Here is a 14,513-nt window from a genome sequence, read left to right on the forward strand (position 1 = left end):
ATTCCTCTCCTGCCTGGGATTCCTCCGATGCATCCTTGCGTGTAACGCCTACTGCTGCTGGCGCTGCTGTTGTTGCTGCTGGGAGTCGATGGTCATCCCAGAGGGGAAGTCGTAAGACCACTTTTACTACTTCCACCAAGCAATTGACTGTCCAACAGTCCTTTGCGAGGAAGATGAAATATCACAGCAGTCATCCTACTGCAAAGCGGATAACTGAGGCCTTGGCATCCTGGGTGGTGAGAAACGTGGTTCCGGTATCCATCATTACTGCAGAGCCAACTAGAGACTTGTTGGAGGTACTGTGTCCCCGGTACCAAATACCATCTAGGTTCCATTTCTCTAGGCAGGCGATACCGAAAATGTACACAGACCTCAGAAAAAGAGTCACCAGTGTCCTAAAAAATGCAGCTGTACCCAATGTCCACTTAACCACGGACATGTGGACAAGTGGAGCAGGGCAGGGTCAGGACTATATGACTGTGACAGCCCACTGGGTAGATGTATGGACTCCCGCCGCAAGAACAGCAGCGGCGGCACCAGTAGCAGCATCTCGCAAACGCCAACTCTTTCCTAGGCAGGCTACGCTTTGTATCACCGGTTTCCAGAATACGCACACAGCTGAAAACCTCTTACGGCAACTGAGGAAGATCATCGCGGAATGGCTTACCCCAATTGGACTCTCCTGTGGATTTGTGGCATCGGACAACGCCAGCAATATTGTGTGTGCATTAAATATGGGCAAATTCCAGCACGTCCCATGTTTTGCACATACCTTGAATTTGGTGGTGCAGAATTTTAAAAAAAACGACAGGGGCGTGCAAGAGATGCTGTCGGTGGCCAGAAGAATTGCGGGACACTTTCGGCGTACAGGCACCACGTACAGAAGACTGGAGCACCACCAAAAACAACTGAACCTGCCCTGCCATCATCTGAAGCAAGAAGTGGTAACGAGGTGGAATTCAACCCTCTATATGCTTCAGAGGTTGGAGGAGCAGCAAAAGGCCATTACAATTGAGCACGATATAGGAGGTGGAATGCACCTGTCTCAAGCGCAGTGGAGAATGATTTCAACGTTGTGCAAGGTTCTGCTGCCCTTTGAACTTGCTACACGTGAAGTCAGTTCAGACACTGCCAGCCTGAGTCAGGTCATTCCCCTCATCAGGCTTTTGCAGAAGAAGCTGGAGACATTGAAGGAGGAGCTAACACGGAGCGATTCCGCTAGGCATGTGGGACTTGTGGATGGAGCCCTTAATTCGCTTAACAAGGATTCACGGGTGGTCAATCTGTTGAAATCAGAGCACTACATTTTGGCCACCGTGCTCGATCCTAGATTTAAAGCCTACCTTGGATCTCTCTTTCCGGCAGACACAAGTCTGCTGGGGTTGAAAGACCTGCTGGTGAGAAAATTGTCAAGTCAAGCGGAACGCGACCTGTCAACATCTCCTCCTTCACATTCTCCCGCAACTGGGGGTGCGAGGAAAAGGCTCAGAATTCCGAGCCCACCCGCTGGCGGTGATGCAGGGCAGTCTGGAGCGACTGCTGATGCTGACATCTGGTCCGGACTGAAGGACCTGACAACGATTACGGACATGTCGTCTACTGTCACTGCATATGATTCTCTCACCATTGAAAGAATGGTGGAGGATTATATGAGTGACCGCATCCAAGTAGGCATGTCACACAGTCCGTACTTATACTGGCAGGAAAAAGAGGCAATTTGGAGGCCCTTGCACAAACTGGCTTTATTCTACCTAAGTTGCCCTCCCACAAGTGTGTACTCCGAAAGAGTGTTTAGTGCCGCCGCTCACCTTGTCAGCAATCGGCGTACGAGGTTACATCCAGAAAATGTGGAGAAGATGATGTTCATTAAAATGAATTATAATCAATTCCTCCGTGGAGACATTGACCAGCAGCAATTGCCTCCACAAAGTACACAGGGAGCTGAGATGGTGGATTCCAGTGGGGACGAATTGATAATCTGTGAGGAGGGGGATGTACACGGTGATATATCGGAGGATGATGATGAGGTGGACATCTTGCCTCTGTAGAGCCAGTTTGTGCAAGGAGAGATTAATTGCTTCTTTTTTGGTGGGGGTCCAAACCATCCCGTCATTTCAGTCACAGTCATGTGGCAGACCCTGTCACTGAAATGATGGGTTGGTTAAAGTGTGCATGTCCTGTTTATACAACATAAGGGTGGGTGGGAGGGCCCAAGGACAATTCCATCTTGCACCTCTTTTTTCTTTAATTTTTCTTTGCATCATGTGCTGTTTGTGGAGTGTTTTTTGGAAGGGCCATCCTGCGTGACACTGCAGTGCCACTCCTAGATGGGCCCGGTGTTTGTGTCGGCCACTAGGGTCGCTTATCTTACTCACACAGCTACCTCATTGCGCCTCTTTTTTTCTTTGCGTCATGTGCTGTTTGGGGAGTGTTTTTTGGAAGGGCCATCCTGCGTGACACTGCAGTGCCACTCCTAGATGGGCCCGGTGTTTGTGTCGGCCACTAGGGTCGCTTATCTTACTCACACAGCTACCTCATTGCGCCTCTTTTTTTCTTTGCGTCATGTGCTGTTTGGGGAGTGTTTTTTGGAAGGGCCATCTGCGTGACACTGCAGTGCCACTCCTAGATGGGCCCGGTGTTTGTGTCGGCCACTAGGGTCGCTTATCTTACTCACACAGCTACCTCATTGCGCCTCTTTTTTTCTTTGCGTCATGTGCTGTTTGGGGAGGGTTTTTTGGAAGGGACATCCTGCGTGACACTGCAGTGCCACTCCTAGATGGGCCCGGTGTTTGTGTCGGCCACTAGGGTCGCTTATTTTACTCACACAGCTACCTCATTGCGCCTCTTTTTTTCTTTGCGTCATGTGCTGTTTGGGGAGTGTTTTTTGGAAGGGCCATCCTGCGTGACACTGCAGTGCCACTCCTAGATGGGCCCGGTGTTTGTGTCGGCCACTAGGGTCGCTTATCTTACTCACACAGCTACCTCATTGCGCCTCTTTTTTTCTTTGCGTCATGTGCTGTTTGGGGAGTGTTTTTTGGAAGGGCCATCCTGCGTGACACTGCAGTGCCACTCCTAGATGGGCCAGGTGTTTGTGTCGGCCACTAGGGTCGCTTAGCTTAGTCATCCAGCGACCTCAGTGCAAATTTTAGGACTAAAAATAATATTGTGAGGTGTGAGGTATTCAGAATAGACTGAAAATGAGTGGAAATTATGGTTTTTGAGGTTAATAATACTTTGGGATCAAAATGACCCCCAAATTCTATGATTTAAGCTGTTTTTTAGGTTTTTTGGAAAAAAACACCCGAATCCAAAACACACCCGAATCCGACAAAAAAAATTCGGTGAGGTTTTGCCAAAACGCGGTCGAACCCAAAACACGGCCGCAGAACCGAACCCAAAACCAAAACACAAAACCCGAAAAATTTCCGGCGCTCATCTCTAATATAAAAGGGGGCGTCGCCTTGCGGGTATTTTTTTTCTTCGCTCCGGGGGCATGTCCAGCTTCCCCGAAGATGCTGGCTGCCCCCGGAGACTGCTCAGCGTGCAGTACCGGCTCTTATCTATGACAGGAGCCAAGTGCTGCAGGAATTTATCTCACTGCAGCACTCGGCTCCTGTCACTACAGAAGAGCTGGCACTTTGGTGTCACCTCTTCCGAGGGGGACACCCGGGTGCGGGCCACACCCCCTGCACCCACCTTCTGACGCCACTGGTAAGTACAATTATGGAGTCTATTCAATTCTAGTTAGAACTGCCATCTAGACGGAAAGTCGTCAGTTTCCGACTTTTTTAGGTCATATCATGATTCGACCTATTCAATGGGGCTGCAGTTTTTCTGACTTGTTGGCAATTCCGACATGTTGGAAAACACGTGGATTGGCAGATTAACCGCGGATCCACGTGTTTTGAGAGATTTGCGGCCAAATCCAACAGGTTTTTGGTCCGTTTTCGACAATGTCAATCCGACTTTAAAAAATGTCGGAATGACACTGTCGTAAACGGCCAAAACCTGTCGGATATGGCCACAAATTGAATACTGAACTGTTGAATCCTTTCTGTCGGAAAGGATCTGACATTAATTGAATAGACCCCTATATCAGTGTTGGATGTGAGGTGCGGCATTTCCCTGGACCCAAGGGCGTTGTGCACCGTATACCCTGCACCCATTATAGATATTACTCAGATTCATCTGATGGTCAATGTTGGGCATACCTGTACTCCATAAGCACCCTATCCAATTATGTGACTTTCGTGAGGTGACAATGTGAGGCAGAACCACACCTTCCCCAATGCTTGCAACATGAGAATGACGTCAGTGTCTTTCTTTTAGTGTGCTAACTGTCCCTATTTTCCAGGGACAGTCATGGTTACTGTGTCCATGCAAATGTCCCTGTTCCAATTTAAAAAAAAAAAAGATCGCAGGATTAACACAGCAAAACAAAAAAAACAAAAAATATAAATATATATATATATATATATATATATATATATATGAAATTCCGTGGTGACCCATTTTACTGCTGTTTATTAAACCATTTGGAGTAGTACCAAATACACATTAAGCACACCTAGAAGAACCCTTATTTAGGCACCGATCAATTGATATAGGAGGCACCCACTTCAGGCTTCAATAAGCAGAGAAAATGTGGGTATTCGGAAGTGGGGATATTTGTTACTTTTTTACAGCGACGTATCTAGAAGCCCAGTTGCTGACTTTCCAAATATGACCTGGAGCTGTCATTAAATCTATAGTCCATCTCGAAACTTTCATTCCCTACTCACAGCTGGAGGATGCGCCCACTCCAGGGACAGGCAGTGAGGTCACCGCACATCACTGGAACACACTACACTTTACTAAATAAACTTGTGTGTGTTTTATGGTAATAGCAGATTATTATAGATTATTTGGTGTAAATTTATCTTTTGTCATGTGTCTATTCAAAACTAACCATGTTTCAAACTAAAAGGGTGACATTTTCTTTACATCCAGAAATTTTTTATATTTTTCCACATTACCCAAAAGTACATAAAAGTGACACTCACTGTGTAGTCCTGAGAAATTAAAAATGTAACTTTTCTTAACTAGCGCTGTATCTTTAGAGGTAACTTTCTTGAGGGCTTCATACAGTAGCTGCACTTCCCTGCCAAGCCATTATGAAGCAAAGACATCCAATTATTACTGGGGTGGTTGACGATATCTCATATGATATGAGGGCAACTGACATGTTTTTTTTTTCCTTTTATGATCTGTGCAGCTATTCCTAAATGAATAAGTGCTGCTGGGTATCTTTAGCACTTACTACGCTAATTGTTCATGTATTGCCTCCAGAAGCTCCCATTGTGAATAGATAACTAAAGAAAGAGTGCTTGGATATGACATAATAACTCCCCAAACTGAGAAGCAATAAGCAGTTAGTCAGTGCAACATGTGCATCAGACAGGAAAAAGACAATGCTTTTTTTCCAATGTTTCACTTGACTTCGAAAAACATATAATGACAACTAAAAAAATCTGTACTGTAAGTACTTGGAAAATAGCCCCAAACCAGATTCTACAATGAGCTTATTCTGAGGAAATGCAAATTACACAAAAATCACCAGCTATTATCATTGTGAGAGGATCTCCTTACAGAGCCAGCTACAGAATACTGCTTAAATGTCTTTATTTCTGTTGGTAGGCAGAGCAGATTGCTGAAATCTGTGTAGCACAAAAACTCATCAGAGATTCTGTGATTAGTCCAAGAAACTTTAGTTAAGCTTTTTTATTTATAAGATATATAAACGTATATATATATATATATATATACTTATATATATACTTGTATACATAAACTTTGTAGTAAGTCATCTCACTCTGTGGAGTTTATTTACTAAAGGTCGATTTTCATCAATTTAAAATTGATGAAAATCCGTTTAAGATGATCACTTACCCTGCTCCACCATTTTTACTAGACACAGTGATTTTAATAGGATGAAATAAGGGGATGGGATTGGGGTGGGAGGGGTCAGGCTGAACTAAATGAGACAATGAATTTAAGTGAGCTACCCATGAGCTCTACATCACTGTGAATGATTTCTCAATGTTGCAAATAAAGCTTCTCATATATTTCACTGAATACTTTAACCACACTGTACTAATTACCATAGAGCAGTCTAGTGGAGCTGGATCCTTACACTTAGATACATCCAAGCATGTGGCCACACAAATATATATGGGTGCATCACAGACCAGGAGGGGAAGAGACAAACATTCAACTGTTTTAATGCATGTTAATCAGTATTTTCACATGTATCTGGAAGAATGATACGTTAGGACAGTTCCACCATATCTGCGGAAGCACAGTGGCTCCCCTTGGACTGGAATTGCGACCACAGAGGTATATGTATGCACATGTGGTGGGATTGGTCTAAACTATGCCCAACTGAATCCCCTGGTGTATATCTTGCGTGTAATGAGAGCATGACTATTTCTTATTAAATATACAATGTTATCTGTAACGGGCGTACTATGATATGCTGGCGCTCGGGAACCCGGCACCCAGCATACCGGCGCCAGGATCCCAAACGACGGAATGCCGGCAGCGGGGCGAGTGCAAAAGAGCCCCTTGTGGGCTTGCTGCGCTCGACCTACTGCGGGCACGGTGCGCACTAAGTGTGCCACCCTATTTATTCTGTCATGGACACCCCAAGAGGAAGAATAGTTGTCGGTATCCCAGCGGTCGAGATCCCGGCACCAGTGTGCAGAGTGCCGAGATCCCGACAGCCGGCATATCGAGTGTCTCCCTCTGTAACATATCCATGACAGCCACAATAAATATATGAACTGAAGTCAGAGTGGTGAGTTTACCAGAGATCCAAGATTTTGTGGAATTTCACTTTGAAGCTACAGTATGTTGCAAACTGTATATTCCATATTGGATATATAAACCAATTGCAGTTCTGCAATCAAATTCCGCAATCACTGTGCCTGATTTAGGTCTGTTCGGTCCTGCACCCATCTTCACAAATTAATGATTTTCTGTACCTTGTGCATGCACAGGACCAGTCTGGGTGTGCATATTCGGGTCCTGCAACACAAGACGCAGAGCGGCAGCAGACTGTCAGTGATTGACAGTCTGCTGCTTATCTGAGGGACGGTGGCCTTTGTTTGTGAAAACGGAGGCATGTCGCAGCTATATTAAAGGTGGGAAGAGATCAGGAATTGTCGATGGAGATTTCCTCTGCAATGGGTGGCTTGCACTGCACCATGTGCTGTAAGCAGCCCAATGGTGACTGAGTGATCCAATGCCTGCTTCCTAGGATGCAGGTCAAATCACTACTGCAGCAGGAGGCGTCTACTTGTAATGGAGACCTCCTGCTGCATCACCATACAGCGCTATCACTGCTGCTTTCAAGTAAGTGACCGCCACTCCATCCACATCTGAATCACCACTTACATTCTGACATTTAGAAAAGTGAATCATGATAAAAGTTTCTATATGTTTATACCTTTATACAGTATACTGTATGTTCTCCATAGATGAGCAAAATACAGAAGCAGCTGGATTTTAACCAAAGTGACACCAACAACTACAGAAACTGAATACGAAAGGATATATGAATGTCCGCCTTCACTGGTGAAGGATGGCATTATTCTAAATAAGTTTTCTTCCTGTTGATGATGTCATATATAAAGTGAAAAGTAGAGATGAGCGGGTTCGGTTTCTCTGAAACCGAACCCGCACGAACTTCATGTTTTTTTCACGGGTCCGAGCAGACTCGGATCCTCCCGCCTTGCTCGGTTAACCCGAGCACGCCCGAACGTCATCATGACGCTGTCGGATTCTCGCGAGACTCGGATTCTATATAAGGAGCCGCGCGTCGCCGCCATTTTCACACGTGCATTGAGATTGATAGGGAGAGGACGTGGCTGGCGTCCTCTCCATTAGAAATTAGATTAGAAGAGAGAGAGAGATTGTGCAGAGTCAGACAGAGTTTACCACAGTGACCAGTGCAGTTGTTGTTAGTTAACTTTTATTTATTTTAATATAATATATCCGTTCTCTGCTATATCCGTTCTCTGCCTGAAAAAAAACGATACACAGCAGCAGCCAGTCACACAGTGTGACTCAGTCTGTGTGCACTCAGCTCAGCCCAGTGTGCTGCACATCAATGTATAAAAGGCAAAGCTTATAATAATTGTGGGGGAGACTGGGGAGCACTGCAGGTTGTTATAGCAGGAGCCCCCAGGAGTACATAATATTATATTAATTTAAAATTAAACAGTGCACACTTTTGCTGCAGGAGTGCCACATACCAGTGTGACTAGTGGTGACCAGTGCCTGACCACCAGTATAGTAGTATATTGTTGTATGTATTGTATACTATCTCTTTATCAACCAGTCTATATTAGCAGCAGACACAGTACAGTGCGGTAGTTCACGGCTGTGGCTACCTCTGTGTCGGCAGTCGGAACTCGGCAGGCAGTCCGTCCATCCATAATTGTATTACAATATATACCACCTAACCGTGGTATTTTTTTTTCTTTCTTTATACCATCGTCATAGTGTCATACTAGTTGTTACGAGTATACTACTATCTCTTTATCAACCAGTGTACAGTGCGGTAGTTCACGGCTGTGGCTACCTCTGTGTCGGCAGTCGGCAGGCAGTCCGTCCATCCATAATTGTATTATTATTATAATATATACCACCTAACCGTGGTTTTTTTTTCATTCTTTATACCGTCATAGTGTCATACTAGTTGTTACGAGTATACTACTATCTCTTTATCAACCAGTGTACAGTGCGGTAGTTCACGGCTGTGGCTACCTCTGTGTCGGCAGTCAGCAGGCAGTCCGTCCATCCATAATTGTATTATTATTATAATATATACCACCTAACCGTGGTTTTTTTTTCATTCTTTATACCGTCGTCATAGTGTCATACTAGTTGTTACGAGTATACTACTATCTCTTTATCAACCAGTGTACAGTGCGGTAGTTCACGGCTGTGGCTACCTCTGTGTCGGCAGTCGGCAGGCAGTCCGTCCATCCATAATTGTATTATTATTATAATATATACCACCTAACCGTGGTTTTTTTTTCATTCTTTATACCGTCGTCATAGTGTCATACTAGTTGTTACGAGTATACTACTATCTCTTTATCAACCAGTGTACAGTGCGGTAGTTCACGGCTGTGGCTACCTCTGTGTCGGCAGTCGGCAGGCAGTCCGTCCATCCATAATTGTATTATTATTATAATATATACCACCTAACTGTGGTATTTTTTTTTCTTTCTTTATACCGTCGTCATAGTGTCATACTAGTTGTTACGAGTATACTACTATCTCTTTATCAACCAGTGTACAGTGCGGTAGTTCACGGCTGTGGCTACCTCTGTGTCGGCAGTCGGCAGGCAGTCCGTCCATCCATAATTGTATTATTATTATAATATATACCACCTAACCGTGGTTTTTTTTTCATTCTTTATACCGTCGTCATAGTGTCATACTAGTTGTTACGAGTATACTACTATCTCTTTATCAACCAGTGTACAGTGCGGTAGTTCACGGCTGTGGCTACCTCTGTGTCGGCAGTCGGCAGGCAGTCCGTCCATCCATAATTGTATTATTATTATAATATATACCACCTAACCGTGGTTTTTTTTTTCATTCTTTATACCGTCGTCATAGTGTCATACTAGTTGTTACGAGTATACTACTATCTCTTTATCAACCAGTGTACAGTGCGGTAGTTCACGGCTGTGGCTACCTCTGTGTCGGCAGTCGGCAGGCAGTCCGTCCATCCATAATTGTATTATTATTATAATATATACCACCTAACCGTGGTTTTTTTTTCATTCTTTATACCGTCGTCATAGTGTCATACTAGTTGTTACGAGTATACTACTATCTCTTTATCAACCAGTGTACAGTGCGGTAGTTCACGGCTGTGGCTACCTCTGTGTCGGAACTCGGCAGGCAGTCCGTCCATCCATAATTGTATTATATACCACCTAACCGTGGTTTTTTTATACCACCTAACCGTGGCAGTCCGTCCATAATTGTATACTAGTATCCAATCCATCCATCTCCATTGTTTACCTGAGGTGCCTTTTAGTTCTGCCTATAAAATATGGAGAACAAAAAAGTTGAGGTTCCAAAATTAGGGAAAGATCAAGATCCACTTCCACCTCGTGCTGAAGCTGCTGCCACTAGTCATGGCCGAGACGATGAAATGCCAGCAACGTCGTCTGCCAAGGCCGATGCCCAATGTCATAGTACAGAGCATGTCAAATCCAAAACACCAAATATCAGAAAAAAAAGGACTCCAAAACCTAAAATAAAATTGTCGGAGGAGAAGCGTAAACTTGCCAATATGCCATTTACCACACGGAGTGGCAAGGAACGGCTGAGGCCCTGGCCTATGTTCATGGCTAGTGGTTCAGCTTCACATGAGGATGGAAGCACTCAGCCTCTCGCTAGAAAAATGAAAAGACTCAAGCTGGCAAAAGCAGCACAGCAAAGAACTGTGCATTCTTCGAAATCCCAAATCCGAATTCCGAGCCCACCCGCTGGCGGTGATGCAGGGCAGTCTGGAGCGACTGCTGATGCTGACATCTGGTCCGGACTGAAGGACCTGACAACCATTACGGACATGTCGTCTACTGTCACTGCATATGATTCTCTCACCATTGATAGAATGGTGGAGGATTATATGAGTGACCGCATCCAAGTAGGCACGTCACACAGTCCGTACTTATACTGGCAGGAAAAAGAGGCAATTTGGAGGCCCTTGCACAAACTGGCTTTATTCTACCTAAGTTGCCCTCCCACAAGTGTGTACTCCGAAAGAGTGTTTAGTGCCGCCGCTCACCTTGTCAGCAATCGGCGTACGAGGTTACATCCAGAAAATGTGGAGAAGATGATGTTCATTAAAATGAATTATAATCAATTCCTCCGCGGAGACATTGACCAGCAGCAATTGCCTCCACAAAGTACACAGGGAGCTGACATGGTGGATTCCAGTGGGGACGAATTGATAATCTGTGAGGAGGGGGATGTACACGGTGATATATCGGAGGATGATGATGAGGTGGACATCTTGCCTCTGTAGAGCCAGTTTGTGCAAGGAGAGATTAATTGCTTCTTTTTTGGTGGGGGTCCAAACCAACCCGTCATTTCAGTCACAGTCGTGTGGCAGACCCTGTCACTGAAATGATGGGTTGGTTAAAGTGTGCATGTCCTGTTTTGTTTATACAACATAAGGGTGGGTGGGAAGGGCCCAAGGACAATTCCATCTTGCACCTCTTTTTTCTTTTATTTTTCTTTGCGTCATGTGCTGTTTGGGGAGGGTTTTTTGGAAGGGACATCCTGCGTGACACTGCAGTGCCACTCCTAGATGGGCCCGGTGTTTGTGTCGGCCACTAGGGTCGCTTATCTTTCTCACACAGTCAGCTACCTCATTGCGCCTCTTTTTTTCTTTGCGTCATGTGCTGTTTGGGGAGGGTTTTTTGGAAGGGACATCCTGCGTGACACTGCAGTGCCACTCCTAGATGGGCCCGGTGTTTGTGTCGGCCACTAGGGTCGCTTATCTTTCTCACACAGTCAGCTACCTCATTGCGCCTCTTTTTTTCTTTGCGTCATGTGCTGTTTGGGGAGGGTTTTTTGGAAGGGACATCCTGCGTGACACTGCAGTGCCACTCCTAGATGGGCCAGGTGTTTGTGTCGGCCACTAGGGTCGCTAATCTTACTCACACAGCTACCTCATTGCGCCTCTTTTTTTCTTTGCGTCATGTGCTGTTTGGGGAGGGTTTTTTGGAAGGGACATCCTGCGTGACACTGCAGTGCCACTCCTAGATGGGCCCGGTGTTTGTGTCGGCCACTAGGGTCGCTTATCTTTCTCACACAGTCAGCTACCTCATTGCGCCTCTTTTTTTCTTTGCGTCATGTGCTGTTTGGGGAGGGTTTTTTGGAAGGGACATCCTGCGTGACACTGCAGTGCCACTCCTAGATGGGCCAGGTGTTTGTGTCGGCCACTAGGGTCGCTAATCTTACTCACACAGCTACCTCATTGCGCCTCTTTTTTTCTTTGCGTCATGTGCTGTTTGGGGAGGGTTTTTTGGAAGGGACATCCTGCGTGACACTGCAGTGCCACTCCTAGATGGGCCCGGTGTTTGTGTCGGCCACTAGGGTCGCTTATCTTTCTCACACAGTCAGCTACCTCATTGCGCCTCTTTTTTTCTTTGCGTCATGTGCTGTTTGGGGAGGGTTTTTTGGAAGGGACATCCTGCGTGACACTGCAGTGCCACTCCTAGATGGGCCCGGTGTTTGTGTCGGCCACTAGGGTCGCTAATCTTACTCACACAGCTACCTCATTGCGCCTCTTTTTTTCTTTGCGTCATGTGCTGTTTGGGGAGGGTTTTTTGGAAGGGACATCCTGCGTGACACTGCAGTGCCACTCCTAGATGGGCCCGGTGTTTGTGTCGGCCACTAGGGTCGCTGAGCTTAGTCATCCAGCGACCTCGGTGCAAATTTTAGGACTAAAAATAATATTGTGAGGTGTAAGGTGTTCAGAATAGACTGAAAATGAGTGTTAATTATGGTTATTGAGGTTAATAATACTATGGGATCAAAATGACCCCCAAATTCAATGTTTTAAGATGTTTTTTAGGGTTTTTTGAAAAAACCACCCGAATCCAAAACACACCCGAATCCGACAAAAAAAATTCGGTGAGGTTTTGCCAAAACGCGGTCGAACCCAAAACACGGCTGCGGAACCGAACCCAAAACCAAAACACAAAACCCGAAAAATTTCAGGCGCTCATCTCTAGTGAAAAGGTGTAACGCTATACTTCTGTAATGTGGGCTTTCTTTCTATATTGGATATTATGCACCTTCAAGAGGTTTCCAGAATAGATCGTCAAAGGAACATCAAAGGTAAAAAAAATAAACCCTTATGCAGAGATTTAGATAGGCTCCACATTTGTTAAATAATACAAATAAAAACCATGAATACAATACATTGCCTATAAAACTTGTGTATTCTCATGCTTCTCGTGCTTCTATTCTAGTTGGTCCCAAACACCTCGATATTCATGAAAATCCCACAGATAAAAAGTATAAAGGATCTACAATACTGTTACCTTTAATAAAAATGTATAATGTATTAAAACATTGCATAATATTTCCCATCTGGGGTGTTTCAGACTCCCAAGTCCACAAATGCATCCAACACAATCAAGATGGTATTCCTGGGAGATGGACTAATTAAAGAAGGAGGTAACCGGACTTATAATCTGGCTCCACTCTACTCACCACCAATATGAAGCAAGCAGAATCTTTTTCAAGGTGATGGGGGAGTTCCAGATCCATACTTATTTAAAGGCCTGTTGACCAATCACTTGCCACCATTTATATTTATATGTTTGTTGTTGTGAGGAGTTTGGCAACTTCAGGTTAAGAGATAGCCACATGACACTGGTGATTATAAGATGATATTTCAATTAGAGATGAGCGGGTTCGGTTCTCAGAGAACCGAACCCTACCAGACTTCACATCACGAGACCGGATCTGAGTCAGGCTTGGGTTTTCCCGCCTGACTCGGAATCCAGAACGAGGCCAAACGTCATCATCCCGTTGTCGGATTCTCGCGGGATTTGAAATCCATATAAGGAGCCGCGCGTCGCGGCCATTTTCACTCCAGTCTCGGAGAGTGTAGTGAGAGGACGTGTCTCCATCCTCAGTGTCTGTGTGGGCGGGAAAGTGGGGTGGCGATTCTAGTGCTGTCTTGTGCTGCTCAGTCCAGTGTAGTCAGTGTCTTATGCTGCATCAGTCCAGCCAGTCACAGTGTTGGTGTCCTCTGCTGCTATATGTCCCCAGTGCTGCTGGCTGTTGTATAAGTCCCTTGCAGTTTTGCTGTGTTGTCTTGCATCAGACCAGGGGTAGTGTCTCTATTGTGCAGCATCAGTCCAGTGAACAGTCACAGTGGTGGTGTCCTCTGCTGCCATATATCCAGTGTTACTGGCGTATAATACCAGTGTTATTGCCGTATAATTCCAGTGATATTACTGTATAATTCCCGGCAGTGGCGTAAATTCATCCTCGTCGCCTGGAGGCAAGTTAGAGTTTGGTGCCCCCAACCCTCGAAAAAAGTGCCAGGACAGAGGTGTCAGGGACAGTACTGAGATGAAAGGGAAAGTCCAGTGGGGCCAGGGCAGACTAAGACAGAGGGGACAGGCACAGGACATAGGTGACAGGGCCAGGATGTAACAGAGGGCCAGGAAAGATGGGTGACAGGACCACGACAGTGGGGACATGGAGAGTACAGGGATGACAGGGCCATGACAGAATAGAGGGGACAGGAGAGAAGGGTGTCAGGGACAGGACAGAGGTGACTGGGCCAATACAGCGATGACAGGGACAGTCCAGTGGGGAAGAACAAAAATGACAGGACCAAGATAGAGGTGACAGGGACAAGAGAGAGGTGATAGGACCAGGACATAGGTGACAGGACCAAGACAGAGGGGAAGGGG

Source organism: Pseudophryne corroboree, chromosome 6 (assembly GCF_028390025.1).
Source record: "Pseudophryne corroboree isolate aPseCor3 chromosome 6, aPseCor3.hap2, whole genome shotgun sequence".
In the NCBI taxonomy this organism is placed as follows: domain Eukaryota; kingdom Metazoa; phylum Chordata; class Amphibia; order Anura; family Myobatrachidae; genus Pseudophryne; species Pseudophryne corroboree.